This window comes from Etheostoma cragini, chromosome 4, assembly GCF_013103735.1.
Source record: "Etheostoma cragini isolate CJK2018 chromosome 4, CSU_Ecrag_1.0, whole genome shotgun sequence".
Lineage (NCBI taxonomy): Eukaryota > Metazoa > Chordata > Actinopteri > Perciformes > Percidae > Etheostoma > Etheostoma cragini.
In genome coordinates, this window is record NC_048410.1 from 4984032 (window position 1) to 4999418 (window position 15387).

Below are 15387 nucleotides of genomic sequence, written 5' to 3' on the forward strand. Positions count from 1 at the left end.
CTGCTCAATTCCACTTTCACACCAACTTTCACTTTCTCTCCCTCTCCAATTCCCTCAAACAGCCGGCGAGGTGCACACCCTGTTTGTGCGCAGGCTACTGTTGTTTGATAGCCCGTTCTCCCAGTAGATCTCTAGACGTTGTTGTTGTTGTTGTTGTTGTTTGCCTGTATTGGCTGGAGTGTGTGCCTTGCATTCGCCCGGGCTCCTTGGAGGGAGTTTGTTTTTGTTCTCAATGTTGTAAACAGGGTGGGGCTCCATTCCCAAACCACTCGGTTGGAGATGGTTATTTTCACAGGAGTGATTTCTTTTTGTTTTGTTCATCATCTTGCTCAATAGATTAGCCTGAGATGGAATTATGTGTTGAAGCAGATAGTACTGGCTAACCATTTGCTGCATATTCGGACCAGATAACCACTTTGCCACTCTTGTTGTTTTGGTGTTTTTTAAAGAAGCATAAATGTTGAGAACTCTTACTTTCTCTGGGCTGGTTGAAAATTCATTAGTATCAGTTATATTTATCTCTATGATTATAATATGCCAACATTCAAATTGTACCCTCATTTTGTTTTTAAAACACAAACTATTAATATATGTATGGTAAAAGGTATTATACTCTTCCACAGTCCTTGTGCAAATGTTGCATGTGATGATTACAATATTATTGTTACAATATTTTGTCCATATCCTACACCCCTAGGTCGGTTATATGCTTTCACTTTTCAATTTTGGCTATTGTGAGATAATAGTTCCCATGTATAACTCTAATCATAGCAGATAACATTTAGTACTTTGATTAAAGTTTTCACTCCCGTCATGGCATCATTTTCTTACTTTGCTCAAAACAGTTTTTGCCAGAGGAAAAGAAGGAGGTTGTGGTTATAGCAGAACTTATATCAGAACTTGATTTCCGTTTCAGGCCAGGTCATATTGAGTTTAAGTCCCAACCCAGTTTCCAAAACAACAGTTTTGTTTATTAGAACGAATTGGCTGAACACACCCCTGGCTAGGAATGACTAATAGTTTGCTATGAATGTACACTAATTGAGCCATGGTTGAAAATAAGGTAATATTTGGCCGATACATGGATGTATGCAGACGTGCAGGTGTGATCCACACATAGATCCCTGTCAGGTGTGATACTTATGTGGCTTTCACAGAGCGGCTCGAGATCAGAGGCGGATGTGTGTAAATTCCCCTTTAATGGTGATGGGAGGCGACAGCCACAGTGGTTGCTGCTGATCCTGCAAAGAATCACACAGCAGCAAGCACAGCAGTCCGCTGCGTGACGTGCAGCGAGCGGCAAGTTTGAAATGGTCAGCAGCTGGAAGGCTGTCGTTTGCAGGGCCGGGCACTGAATTTAATACGTTTTAGGCACCAAGTATCGAAAAATGCCTCGTTATTCAGTTCCATGTTTCAATACCTAAGATTTAATAACGTTTGAGATTGGCTGTCTAATGTCACACGTTTTAGAAACACAGGAAAATGTCTACGCTACGCACAGAAATGGGGCTCACATGCTAAGTCGATCTGTGCCGTAATGTGTAATAGTGTAATTTCTATTTGATGAAATACATTTTATAAAAGTGGTATTTAAAAAAAGTATCTGTCAAGAACCGGTATCAAAGTCACGTTATCGGAATCGCTATCGAACAGTTTTTAACAATACCCAGCCCTAGGTGTTTGTGAGAGGGAAACGCACCCTCCTGAGTCCTGACTCCATCTCTCCGAGTCACTGTCAGGATCTCGTTCCAATGGACACAGACAGCGGCGGGCAGCAGCTGCCCAGGCTACGTTCATACAGCGGAGGGAAACTCTGTGCCTATAACCAGGCTAATTTCTCTCACTATTGCATTAATCCCAGACACTAGCTGTATGACTGTAGCAATTAATTCAACCATATATTTTATACGGATAAAACACTCAAAACTTCAACAAAATGAAATAAATGGTTCCGAATGAACCGTAGCTGCTTGATTTTTTAAATTAAAATCTTCTTGTCAATTCATCGTAAATGGTGTGTTGTGTGTTGTGTGTTGTGTGTGTGTGTGTGTGTGTGTGTGTGTGTGTGTGTTAGCCTAGTGCTGACATTATTCCCCTGTTTCCTGAGACCTCTGTACAGTAAGCATGCACCCTGGTAGTCAGGTGACATAACAGCAGGCGGTAACAACAGGCACACAGCTCTCTTGTAAAAACGTGATCTGTGAGACGATAAAAAAAAAAAAAAAAAAAGTCAAGTCCACAGCGGTAAGGAAAAGAAAAACAGCAGAAAGTTGATGGGAATTCAGACTTTTTGGAGTTTAGCGATGAGCTTTTGCACACCAGCGCAAATGCATGTCCGCTCTTATCTCTTGTTAATATCTTTATTACCTTTATTAATATCTCTTTCATGAACCAGCATTTGCATTTGATCTGAATGAGTTAATGCTTACTTGGCTTCATGACGCCTCTCAGCTTTCTTGTGAATGGGTGAACGTGCGTTTATGTCACGGATGGAATTTTTGTTTAATGTTATTGTGGCTTACAAGGCGTTATATAAGTGACTACCCCGCTGGTCTATAAAAAGACTTAAGATAAAGGCAGCGAGAGAACAAGAAAAAGAGTGGGTGAGCAAGAGAGAGGTTCTGAACTGGAACTGAAACTTTTTTGTACTTGTTTTGTTCCAGGACCTATAAAAAGCCTTAGAAAAAAAAATCTACTTCTGTAGCAGAAATGTGAATAGAGCGTCAGTTGCAGATCTGTGAGTCTCTGTAGTAGACGCTGACGGCGACCAGACGTACCAGAGATGAACCTGTGACAGCAGTTGCTCATGCATTGGTCAAACACTGTGTCTGTGTGTGTGTGTGTGTGTGTGTGTGTGTGTGTGTGTGAGAAACATTTTATTTCTTATGTATATATCTTATTTTTTTTAAGTAAGTGAAACTGACATCAAAGTGCCTGGTGCATCATGCACACATGTTCCCGAGTTGCTTTCCTCCCAGCTTTCTACGGTTAACCATTCACTATTTATTGTTTACAGCCATTTGTTGGAGATTTACTGCACCTGTTGTAAACGCTGCTGAATGTGGTGTAGGCAATCAGATGTTCTGAATTATTGGATATTTTTCTAAAAGCCTTTTTCATGTTGAGTATATGGAGTGCATGATGTACAAGCTTTTAATGTGTTGACCAATCAATTCCTCCCGCTGAAAACAACTCCCAGTTAGAAATGAGTAAATCAATCTTTTCATATCCCACTACAGGCTTGGGGTTTTAGTGCATTTTTGTGTACTTTATGCACAATTGTGTGCAGTGATTGAAGGGCTAATTCAAAGAATTTTAATCACTCTGACCAACCCTCCTGCAGTGTCATCTTTTTTGCAAACTCCCCATAAAATGAATAGATGAGCAGTCTCTTCTTAGAGCATAATGGCTTCATTAGAATATGAGAAAGATAGCAGATGAAAACTCTGTATCCTTCATGCACTCTTTCTCTTTCACTCGGCCACTCTGATCCGTTTTATCAATAGCGGTTCTTTGTAAAAGACCTTGCAGGCCACAGTGAAGTGGTAGGTTGAACCTCACACAGACAGACAAGAGGACTGGAGAAAGCAAAGTTGAGAACAATTTGGGCAGTACATCGTTTAGGGTAACTAATGTCTGAAGGCTGTGGAACCAAAAATACATTTGTTTTGTTTCTGTTTACGTCTCTCCACCTTCATTGATTGCAATGCCACACCTTTCTATCAGATTCACAGTGACAGCTGCTCTTTTTCCACCAAGTGAGATCATGCCATTGGAGGCTGTGTGTTGTTCCCATCAGGGCCAGGCAGACCACATGCCAGTCAATATGTAAACAATGGTGGAGACAGTTTGTCATTGCCTAACTGACATTTATCATTGCTCGGCCGATGATTCATCTGAGAGATGTTATCTCCCAAAGTGTTTTCAGGGTGCACTGTACTTGTGGTGGTTTCAACAGTTCACTCTGTGATCTTTGTCCACCACATTCACTGCCATATACTGTATATGCTGATATTGTAGGCCATTCTATGCCACTCACTTCCTGTTTGGACTCATAAATAAGCAACTACTTTCCAGACCATGTGACCAGGCTCGAAAAAACAGGTTCTTGCCTTAACAGACAATACTAACAATACAATGCAACAACAATACAACTAACATAGTGTTGTCTAAATCTTAATATGTATGGAGGTGATTGCTTTACTACCTAAAATAATATATACACAAAATCTACAGATGTGTATATACACATAATCAATAAAATGTGGTGAGAGATGAAAAATAAAAACTCAGAGGGGCACTCTTATACATAATCCATTTAACAAAGAAATAAACTGAAATACTTAAAAGAAAAGAAGAGCTGGGGGTGTGTGGGGATGAATTACACAATTTCAAATCAACAGAAAAATACTAAATATAAAATATTAGGAGTTACTTGAGTGGATTTCAAAGATAGTCCATAGTCCAGGCATAACATTGCAAAGTCAAAAACAAGCCTTTAACAGCTTTCTTAACTTCTACAAGTGAATTGAGCTTGCCATTAGTCTGTTGGACATAGGAAGCTCTGTCCATGTCCAAAATAACGTTAAATTGCTTAAGGTACTAGATAAGACATTGTGCAGCTTGTTTTTCATGTGCTCTGGTACTTTGAAAGGAGTGAGTCTATAGAATGCCTTTCTTTTCTTAATGGCAAAATGTGCTATGCATGGATGAAACTCAAGATAACAATGTATACATTTGCATAGAATTTGCAATACAATTTAAATAATATGGTTACCTAATACTTCCATGGCGGTAGGGGGGGTTAATTTAACTTTGTAAACAAAATAACATCACAGTATTTAAAAAAAAAAAGAATTACTCCACTAAAAAGCAATTTTTTTTAGTATAGGGGCTATAAAGAAGCAAAACCAAGACACAGAAAAAAGGGGGTTAGCTACACTGTGCAGGAACAATTTTCTCACTTATTCTGTGAGTGTTTCAAAGTTCACGTTCATAAAACAACACATTTAAACATATGTATGCAACACATATGACATAGCATCTGTCTGCTGATAAATATAAGCCAAAATAGTCTAATGGGAATCAACAAGGTGAAATATACAGTAAATATAAAAAGAACTATACCAAACAGTGATGTTTGGTCAACTGCCTGTATAAACATCCAACTATATATTTTGTTTGATTAACATCCTGCAAGTCTATTATTTACTGGCAATATAATAGGATTACACAGGAAATTTAATTAGTTTCTGCTTCAAAAAAATAAAATGAATTGCTGTACTATCTATCCAACTCTAACTCCAGCTACATGACAATCACAGTTGTCTTTTTCCTTTTTTTGACTCTTTAAATGGCGCACCATTTGGTCAGTGGCAACTGACTGAAGTCTTTTTTTATAAAGTCACCTGAGTTGCAATGAGCTTACAAGAGCTTACAAGAAGGAAAAATGTTGCTCACTTTCATGTTCTGGGCGTGAAACCTTAGATGTTTCTCTCCACTTGTGCTAATGTAAATGATTGCGTGGAGTTTGTCCCTGCTGATTAAGGCTGTTTGGACTGTTCTTCTTTGGAACCGTGCCAATTGAATTTTCTGCCTTCTAACACGCTTGGAGAGTGGGGAATATGGTTCTCATTGGGCCTGAGGCTTGATCTCCTTCTTGCCTCCCCCAATCCTTTCACATCACTCTGACAATTAGCAAGCTCGACCATCCCCAAATGACACACGTAATTAAAGAGCTGGCATTATAATTACAATGTGTTTATTGTCTGTTTATGGGTTTTGTGCAGTGCATTACGCACTGGGAGATTTCTTTGATGTAAATGGATTGAGGGCTGTTAATATACTTGGTGGTAAATGCGATTTCATGTGGTTAACATCTCGATATCTCCTTCATCAACCCTTTGACAGTTGCTCTGTTTGTCGCACATACAACACGACTTTGCTGACAGCAGAAACTGGCACCCTCCAAAAAAAAAAGATTATTTAGTCATGGGCTTTTAACAGGCACAACAGTAAATGCATGTTAAGTAAATGATGCAATTTATTCCCTTCTCCTCATTTCCAGGCTGGCTGCCACAGCGCTTCTGCCAGCTTTAAATACGTGGTACCCAGATGGTATTCACATGATGCCCACTTGGTTACAAAACGGTCCTGGGGAATGAAGACTGCCACACCGAGCAATGGGTCAGACGGTGAGCCTGTTGCATGTGCAAATGGGTTAATGTTGTGTCACTTTGCTGAATTCTTTGTGAAGGTTGTATCTTAGGGTTCCTAAATGAATTGGAAAAAGAGCCCCGGTAATGAGGAGGGCGGGTTACACAGATAAGGGAGAGAGAATCTCTGCAAGAGTTCGTTTTTTCTTTCTCTGCTAATGTCGGGCTTCTTGATTCCTTGGAAAAGAGCGAGGGAGGCAAATGATGAGCTTTGCCTCTGGAGTAATATGAGTCTGTCAACAAAGCGATTTCTTTACCTACTAATCTTAAAAAAAGGCAAAGTCTCTTTTCCTTGCTTCTCTTCTCTCCAGGCGTTTTGCAGCTGTGCTGGTCTCTGGGCAGGCTGTCTCATGGAGAAGTGGTGAACTGTGTCATCTCCAGCCACTAACAACCAACAGCTGCAGCTCCAGCCACCGCTGCAGTTCGAGGTTTCTAACGCAGAGAAATAAATAAACAAAGCCTCTGGAAAAAAAACTGAAAAATGGAACAACACCACAAACAACACACAGCTTATGCAAATGCTGGGGAAATGTGTTCGCGAATCGATAAGCCCTATTTGTGTAAGAAGAGAATATAGGACAAGAGTGACCATTTTACACAGAGATATGCTTTACTAAGTTTGTTATTTTATCTGCAGTAGCTACCCCCAAACATCTGTTCAGTTTTTAGTTTTTTTTAATCTTCTACAGTACATGTTAAACCCACACATTATGATGAAACACAAACTATTTGTTGTTGAGTTGTGACATGAAACGACTCTGGGGATGGTGCTCGTTGCTGTTTACGCAAAAAAAGAAGAAAAAAAGGCACCAGATGTTCAAGGCAAAGTTTTAGTCATTGTGGTGGGAGAGGGGTCAAACTGACAGTAGGTCAGGGGTCGAGCAGCATAAAGATTTGCAGCACCAACATAGTTAATTAGAGATGAGAGATTTTTCGTGGAATGGTATTTATATGTCACCATGTTAAGTTCTAGTTTAGCTGCTGTTGTTTTAAAACCTGATCGTAAAATAGGAGTGTTCAGTCAAACGTTTCTTTTGTGAGATATTTATTTTTTTAAATCCATGAATGAAAAATGAAATCTCAACAGCTCATCCCATTGTTGAGCTTTTTCTCCCAGTCACCTTGTAATTGTTTCTGTGTCATAAGCAGCTATTAGTATTGCTAGAAAATGGTAATGCTCTGAGAGACTCATCTCTTTGAGAGAATGGCTCTCTATCACACTCTCACATTCTTTTAAAAGGGAAAAGGAAGATGAATTTTGCCCATAAAAGCTGTATCACAAGGGCTTTTTATCCTAAATGGCTCTGGGGATTGTTATCTGTGGGAAGTGTGTCCTGCCTCTGTCGTGTTCAATCAAGTGTCCACTTAGCTGTGACTGGGAGTAATTGTTCCCAAGTGGGCCACACACTGACCTGTTAATGTCTGCGTTGACCCTATAACCTTGTCAGCACGTCTTGGGGAGGAGTTTAAATCATGTGGATCTCCTCCATGTCTTTACGCTACCGGGTCAAGTGGGCGTCGGTCCTGAAAGACCACTCTCTTGTAATTGTCCCCAACAGCATGGGTCAACCATGGGTGTTCCCAAACACCGGCTCCTATTAGATGAGGTGCTGGGAGTGGTGTAACTTAATGGGTCAAGCCATTGATCCGATACAGCACCAATGTCCCCAGACAGTGCAGTCACAGTGTCTGACTGATTCTGCCTACATTGTAGATCCATCTCACTGACTTCATAGGTGCCAGGTTGCAGTCTTTTTTTCTCAACATGATCTTCTGTCTCCTTTTTTACTCTCAGTTTTGCTACTATTCCATTTCAACTAGTGTGGTACTCATTGGAAATGTGCTGTTTGAAACGGCCTCCGGTATTTGTTCTTGCAGCTCTCTCGAGAACCGCTTCACCCTCGACACTGTGCTTCCTTGGCTCCTGAGCAATAGTTGTGTCCCCTCTTTTCCATGTCCAGAGCAGTCATCTGCTAACATCTCTTATCTCTCAGGGCTCTCTTTCTACATCAGTACTTTGAAGGTATTGTAGCGAGCGACGGAGAGCAAGTTGTACCCAGCATGCCGTTCGGCAGTGTGACAATCGAGTCTCCTCTCAATACATCACACAGTGTGTACGTAACGCACTACTTATAAATATGTCCCTTCGATCTCAAGAGTTTGCACTCGTCACTTCACTTCCTTGTGTCTTCAGCAATAAACCTGCCAAATGTGAAGTCGATTGGATGAACGGTTGTCAAGAAAATCAAGTTCCCTTTTGTAATTCATGGTGTGAAATGACGACGACAACATCAACAACAACAACAATAATAAAAGTTTACATATGCTGTGTTTTCAAACGTGCAGCATGTGGCCCGTACTGATTACTATAGCAAAAAAACATAATTTGGTTCACCTGACAAGTGCCAATTTCTGACCCTTTTTATTCCCTTAACATGGATGGACAGCTTCAAATGTCTGGATGGATGTGAAGTTTCCTCAGAAACTGACATAGTTTGTTATTTGAGTGAAAAGAGAGGATTACAACCACATGGTCCCAGAGTAAGAGCGAGTCTAGTGTCGAGCAGCTGGCATGCAAAAGACTGCAAAGTTAGTTTTTACCTCCAACTGAAATGCTTTTACATAAAAATGTGTTTTATTTTTTTATTATTTTATGCCAGCGTCTTAGCATGTAGTGTATCTGAAAGTATTTCGTTATTTAGTCTTTTATTTATAGACACATTACGCAATAAAACCATACCATTTTTTACAAATCTAGTGCTCATTAATCTGCAATAAAGACTCAAAATCAGAGCTGCCTCTTATGCACTCCCAAGCTATTTTAACATCATTTTTGTGAGACAGCACATAAATCCCATCTCTTTGAATCTTCTCATCAAGTAGTCACTGAAGCTTGGGTAAGTTGTACGTCAGAGACATGGCAGCGTGCTCAGCTGAAGTCACTGAGTGATCTCGTTCTCAGAGGGAGGGGACCTTTTTAAAGCAAGTGCTCCTTTGGAAGGGGTTTGCAATTCACAGGCATAAATCCATGGGGGGCTTGTCTGTTGGGATCAACATATATTGGGGAGTAATGACAGGGATGCAACCGACTAATCAGATGGGTCTTATGTGAGGCCGATGGCAGGCCCAGGAATGTGGACAGGCTGTGGAAACAACGGCTGCACTAATGGAGTTAGTTGAATTCCACACTGTTGAATTATGAGGAGTTAGGACGTCGGGGCTGGGGTTTGTTGTGTCTGGTTGGAATTACACCACTACACACAGAAACAGAGTTATAGATTTAGTTTTTGACACGGTTTCTCATAGAGCAGACCAATTAACTGGGGGCTGAATTGCTTTGCTGTGGTGCTGTAGCCACATTAAACAGCAAAGTGGTACACACATACATCATAGGGCAACAAGCCACACATGCAGCCATGTGACAGGGACAAAACCAGAAGCCATCTATTCTGCTGCCTCATTTACATGATCTGAACCGTATCTGGAAGTTATTAGCATCTTTCCACTTGTTTATCTGGCTACAGATGAATGCTTTTGGGGTTAACGCCAGGTTTTTGAATAAACAAAACGTTGTTTCATATGTTTTTGTAGTGATACAAGTCAAGCATCTTTTATGCAAGTAAAAAAACAAACATGTAATATTATAATTATTTGTTAGAGTTTTTTTTTTACTAAGGTGGAAACCACTGTGGGGTTTATAGGTCACTGCATTATTCTGAAGTCAGTCAAAGAAATCAGGCCGGTGGTGTCTTACCAACATGTAGCTTTGTAGTGTGTTACAGTAGTTTAATGACCTTTTTGTAGTAACTATTTTATCATGTTACCTAGCTGTAATTTTCATTTTGTAATGTATTTAAGATGGCATTGCATAATTTTACATAATTGTTTTTTTTCTTATTTGGGAACAACAACCATGCAACCTTCTTTTATCACAGTGGACACAACCTACCGCTATATGGAAGTATTGTGGCACGTTTTTAATGTGGGTATCGCAAAAGTTCTCCCAACAAGTGAAAAAAGGGCAACTGTGTGCATGTTTACTGTTTTAAGGTGCGAAATAAACCACAGAAGCTGTTACAAGCACTTTTGCTAGTTTTTTTCATAGTGTGTCTGTCAGAGCTGCTTATCTGCATGTTCAGATATAAAAGATAACTTGGTATGCATGTAGGCCAGGAGTCAGAAACCGGAATCAGTGCGTCATAACATATCAAATACTTGTGGCTGACGATGATTACTTTTACTTTTGCCTGTTCTTATGTAATTTCTGTACATGTGGGCTCAATGGATTAGGGTAGGGGCTTTCCCAACCTTTACACTTCCTGTTTGTAATAGTTGTATCTTTCCCCTTTTCTCTCTCTCTGTCTCTCTCTCTCGCTCTGTTTGTGTCCTCCTTGAAACCCCAGTGGTCCTGCCCTCAAGATCGTGAGCTGAATTCTGATTGGAGGAAATGGACTGCCAATCTTTCCTGCACCAGTGATCACGGTATGTTGCATTCCTCCCACTAACCCATCTCTTATTTCATACAGTAATGTGTGCGCTGTTTATCTATGAAGTGACCCTAAAGCACAGTTAGGTCAGTTAGGACCACTACGCTTATTTTTATCAGGCCATAATAAGCTGGAAGCAGATCCCAACAGATGCATCCTGACGTTACCTTTTCGTCACCTTTATTGCTCAGCTGTTTAGGCCAGTGAGCATGGATGTGAATGATAAAGAAATAATGGACGAGTCCGAGACAAGGATGAGACGATAGTACGCCTCAAGTGCTACAGCCCTGGCTTAAGGGTATTATTTATGTTTGCATCTTGTTATTTAACTATAAATAAAGTACGGAAAAAAAGGTTATGTTCAGGTTAAAACTGCTAGTTCATATTATTTGTATGATCTTGACATGACTTGAAAATCTATGATAAGAGATAATTATAATGACAATAGCATACTTTTAATTGTACACGTGAAATCAATAATTTATTTGCTATTGAAGCAGATTGCCGTCTACCTCAATGTTGCATCGTCAGCTGCTTTGTGTTCGTGACTCTCCTTTGTTTTTTAATATCTTTGGCGTACTGTAGTCTTTCTGTTCCTCTGCTCACCTCTGTCTGCCCTGGGAGCCCTGATTGGCTGAACACTTTCTGCACTATAGTCTGGCTGCTTGCCAGCCATGCTGCCAGTGGCTGCCGTGCCCCCTGATCAGAAGAGAATGTGACATTTGTGCAGAGGTAATGGAATCTGCGTGCAATTAAATCTCTGACTGTGAAGAGGAGTCTATCTCCTCCATGCCCCCCCGTCTTCTGCCATTGCCAGCAGCAGGGGGGGTCAGGCACAAAGATGAAACCTTCCCAGCAGGCTCTTCGCCGCACTGTCTTTTCCCAATCTCCATGTCAGGTTGTGTTTTTTAACTTTGCTGCACTATCCCTGCCTCTAACTGACAATTAATTACAGAAAATGTCCATTAGGAATCTGTCCAAGTATTGCGTAATAATTAATATTCAATTATAAAAAAAATACATTACAGGGATGCTACATTACCGATGCTTTAATGAATTCTGCTGCAGGTGACAGTTGTTATTTTGTGGTGACTGTTGTTGAGCAGTTAAGTGTGTTTTGATTGTAGGGGGAGTGGTAGAGAGCAAGACAGAGAAAGGAAAGGAGGCTGAGTACAGATTCATACATGGCTGAGCAGAGGGTCATACTGTATCTCTGTGCTCCTTTTTCTCTGCTGCCCTGCCACTACACTTAACGCCTCATTTGTGGGCTTTGTGGCCAATGGCTCGAGTCTGTGATCTGTTGCCATAAAAGGCAGTTTTTTTCCTCTCTGCTGATGGGGCACTTGCCTGTGGGTTAATACCAGAGCACCTCTATAGGCGGACTCATATCTAATGGATATGTGTATCCCTATCAGGGTAGTTCATAAACATAAAACTCTCAGCTGCCATTGTACTTGGTGGAGCTGGTTGGGAAGGACAGAGCCACGCCATGCAAGCATTTCCCTTGAACTTGTGTGGGAGTGGTTCCCTTCTGTGTTCCTTGTCCAAACTGGGTGGACTGAGATGCAGGATTTCCAGGTCAAGGTTTGGCTAAATCCTCCCTGTGTCGCTCACACCCTGTGTGGGTCTGTCTAAATGGAACCAACACTTTTCTTCAGATCAGACAATGGACACAATGTTCAATATGAATATTGGGAATGCATGTTCCAGTTCCTTTTAAACAGTGAAAAATTGCATTCTATTTTCACATGCTTTTGCTGCTGCAGAACTCAGCTTTAATGTGAGGGTTTTTCTGTCATGTTCATCTCCTCTTTTCACATCCAGCTTCCCTGGTAATGCATTTTGTCATGGTGAATTATTAATGTCAGCGTTGGTTGAAGGGAGTGTTGTCTCAGAAAATAAGAGGGTCACTCAGTTTCTTTTTTCCCTTCACCCAAGGGTTAATTTGAACCAACAATTAAAAACAATCCTCCCTATTTTCTTGCTGCACTATGGGTCATAATGAAAACTGCTGGGTCTCAACTTTATTCACCAACATCCTGCTAAACAAATGCAACACTATTCCTCTTGGCTCTTTCTGTTTTCCGCTGTTGCAGATGACTTGTGCTGTGTAGGGGGATAAAGAGGAAAAGGCTTTGCTTGGGGTAGGAAGAAGGAAGAAGCTTGCTCCATTAGTGTCATTTGAATGGTGAATTAGATCAGTGTGACAGATAGATGCGGAAAATTGTATTAATTGTATAATCATCTGTGGCTAGTCACTTGTGCGGAAATGTGCTGTGATGTGCGTGACGGCCAGGGAAGAGCACATTTTGGCCTTTATGTGCTTATTTTGTCTTTGTACAGGAAACGAACAACAATCGGGGGTCCTGAGGATAAACATAAACACACCCAAACTCGCAGCCCCCCCGCCCCCAGGCATGTTGTGACATGCTCAGTGAGATGCTACTCTTTAGAGTAATGTGTATAGCCAGTAAACCTTCTCTTCAGGCAAAGAAGAGGGCGTCTATAACCATCTAAACAAGATGGCACAACTTAACACAAATGTCACCGCTATGCAGAATGGCTCAGAGAGCACTCGCTTAATCATATTCAGCTCGTTTCAGATAAGATGTAAAATGCGAGACTACGGACAGATGGTACTAAATCTTTGGCTTTATATCTGTCGCTTGTTCCTTCTGTTTTGTTTTTTTTCTCCCGCAAAAAATTCCCATGAATGACTTTACATGAAGTACCTGTCTTAACTGCCAATTTGGTTGGAAAATAACAGTTATCATCTCTTCTTGCTTCAGACAGCGAGCTGCTATTTCAATGAAGAACTTATGTTTTGTTTTACTTCCTTCATCCTTTTTTTTTCTCTAAGATCATTGTTTTCATGGTTTTGAATAGAAGCAGTCTCGCATTGCATCCTTTGCATGTAGAATGTCATCACTGTTAAAGCAGCAAACTGCTTAGAATTAAATTTTGCTGCTGTTTTAACAAAGGCTTTATGGTCGGATTAAACAGTTTAGGGCTGAGGACATCCTAATTTCAAATATTTAAAAAATTGCAAATGTGTCTATTTTAATTTCAGTAACCATTAAGCAGCATTTTCTATGTAACATGAGAGAGAGATTTATATATTTTTTTACAATGATACGCAGCTTTGTTTACACTTTATGCTAGTAGATAGTTGTTTTTTTTCATTGCTTTGGCAATTTAAATAACAACAAGCCAGCTGTTATTACACATCCATAGAGCCGACGCACGTAACAGGCGTCGGTTCGTTGTCTTTGGCACACACGTGCCGTGTGATATTTCGCACGCACAGTGACAGAAACGGTGTCACAGCCACACACACGCACCATGCATATGTTGAACACAGCGACTACTGCAATTTACACGGTAGTGAGTGCACGGTGGGGAGAGAGAGGGCGAAAAGAGAGCGGGAGGTGTGTTTGTCAGTAAGTATGAAGTAGCAGTAAACTGTGAACGTAGCAGTTCAGTCTGTGTACGGTTTATCTGTTTCTGTCAGTGAATATATGCTGCAACTCCTCAAGACCCAAGCCAAGTTCTTGTGTCTTGCTTGCTACCTGTTGGTAAACGTAAAGAGGTTAGCTATGGAGCAAGTGACAATTTTAGCACAGGCTCACTAACTTAAAGGTCCCATGGCATGGAAATTTCACTTTATGAGGTTTTCTAACATTAATATGTGTTCCCCCAGCCTCCCTATCGTCCCCCAGTGGCTAGAAATGGCGATAGGTGTAAACCGAGCCCTGGGTATCCTGCTCTGCCTCCTAGAAAATGAAAGCTCAGATGAGCCCATCTGGACTCTTTCACCCTTATGACGTCATGAAGGGCAAGGTTACCTCCCCTTTCTCTGCTTTGCCCGCCCAGAGAATATGGCCTGCCCATGAGAAAGAGACATCATGGGTTTCAAATGAGAAAAGTTGCAGTTGGTCAAGGATGCCACTAATGAGCAAATAAGTGTGTGACGTCGATAGTTCTTTTATTTTTATTTTTTATTTGTCCTTTATTTAATCTGGCTGAGAACAGGTTCTTATTTACAAGGGCGACCTGGCCAAGAAAAGCATAAGCGTGCAGGACAACATACATTTTCACATTCAATACAATAATGGAATATAGACTACAAAAGGCTACGTAAAGTGCACAATAAGTAGGCATTACAAAACTGGTGCAAGGTGACGTGTAAGCAAGATGAAAGGTATGCAGAAGTGATATGGTAATAACACTGTATACATTAACAAACAAAACAAAACACGAACAGTGCGAATTATGATCTAGTTAATGGTGTACACAATATGTATGAATACGCAGTCTGTGTAAATGCTGAAATATAGTGAAAAGTTGCTACAGAATTAGTGCAAATTGTGGTCTGGTTAGTGATATACTGTAGGTCAGTAACGCAGTTAACCGGAATAGACAGTCTATGTAAATGCTGAATGTAGTGCAATGTTAATGTACAGTTAGTGCTAATAGTGGACTAGGTGGTGTTATAGATCAGAAATAATAATATATGCATGAATAGACTGTCTATAAAATGCTAAGATTGATTAAAGAGTCAATATAAAGTTGGTGCAAAGTGTGGTCTAGATGATGGTGTAGGTCTGTAACAGAGATGGCAAAAGTACTCACTTTCCGTACTTAAGTAGAAGTACAGATACTTGTGTTAAAAAATACTCCGGTAA

General features: G+C 40.5%; 1 protein-coding gene across 9 annotated transcripts in view; it reads left to right on the plus strand.

Annotated features, from left to right (window-relative positions):
* The window catches only part of foxp1b (forkhead box P1b), a 163212-nt gene that overhangs the window by 6479 nt on the left and 141346 nt on the right, over window positions 1–15387 (plus strand). For 5 of the 9 annotated variants that reach the window (XM_034870729.1, XM_034870730.1, XM_034870735.1 and 2 more), the window contains exon 2: window positions 10619–10697. The gene's annotated coding sequence lies outside the window, so the exon portion shown is untranslated. Of the gene's footprint in view, window positions 1–6067; window positions 6195–10618; window positions 10698–15387 lie in introns of all 9 variants that reach the window. The other 4 variants (XM_034870728.1, XM_034870732.1, XM_034870731.1 and 1 more) reach the window with 1 other exon arrangement.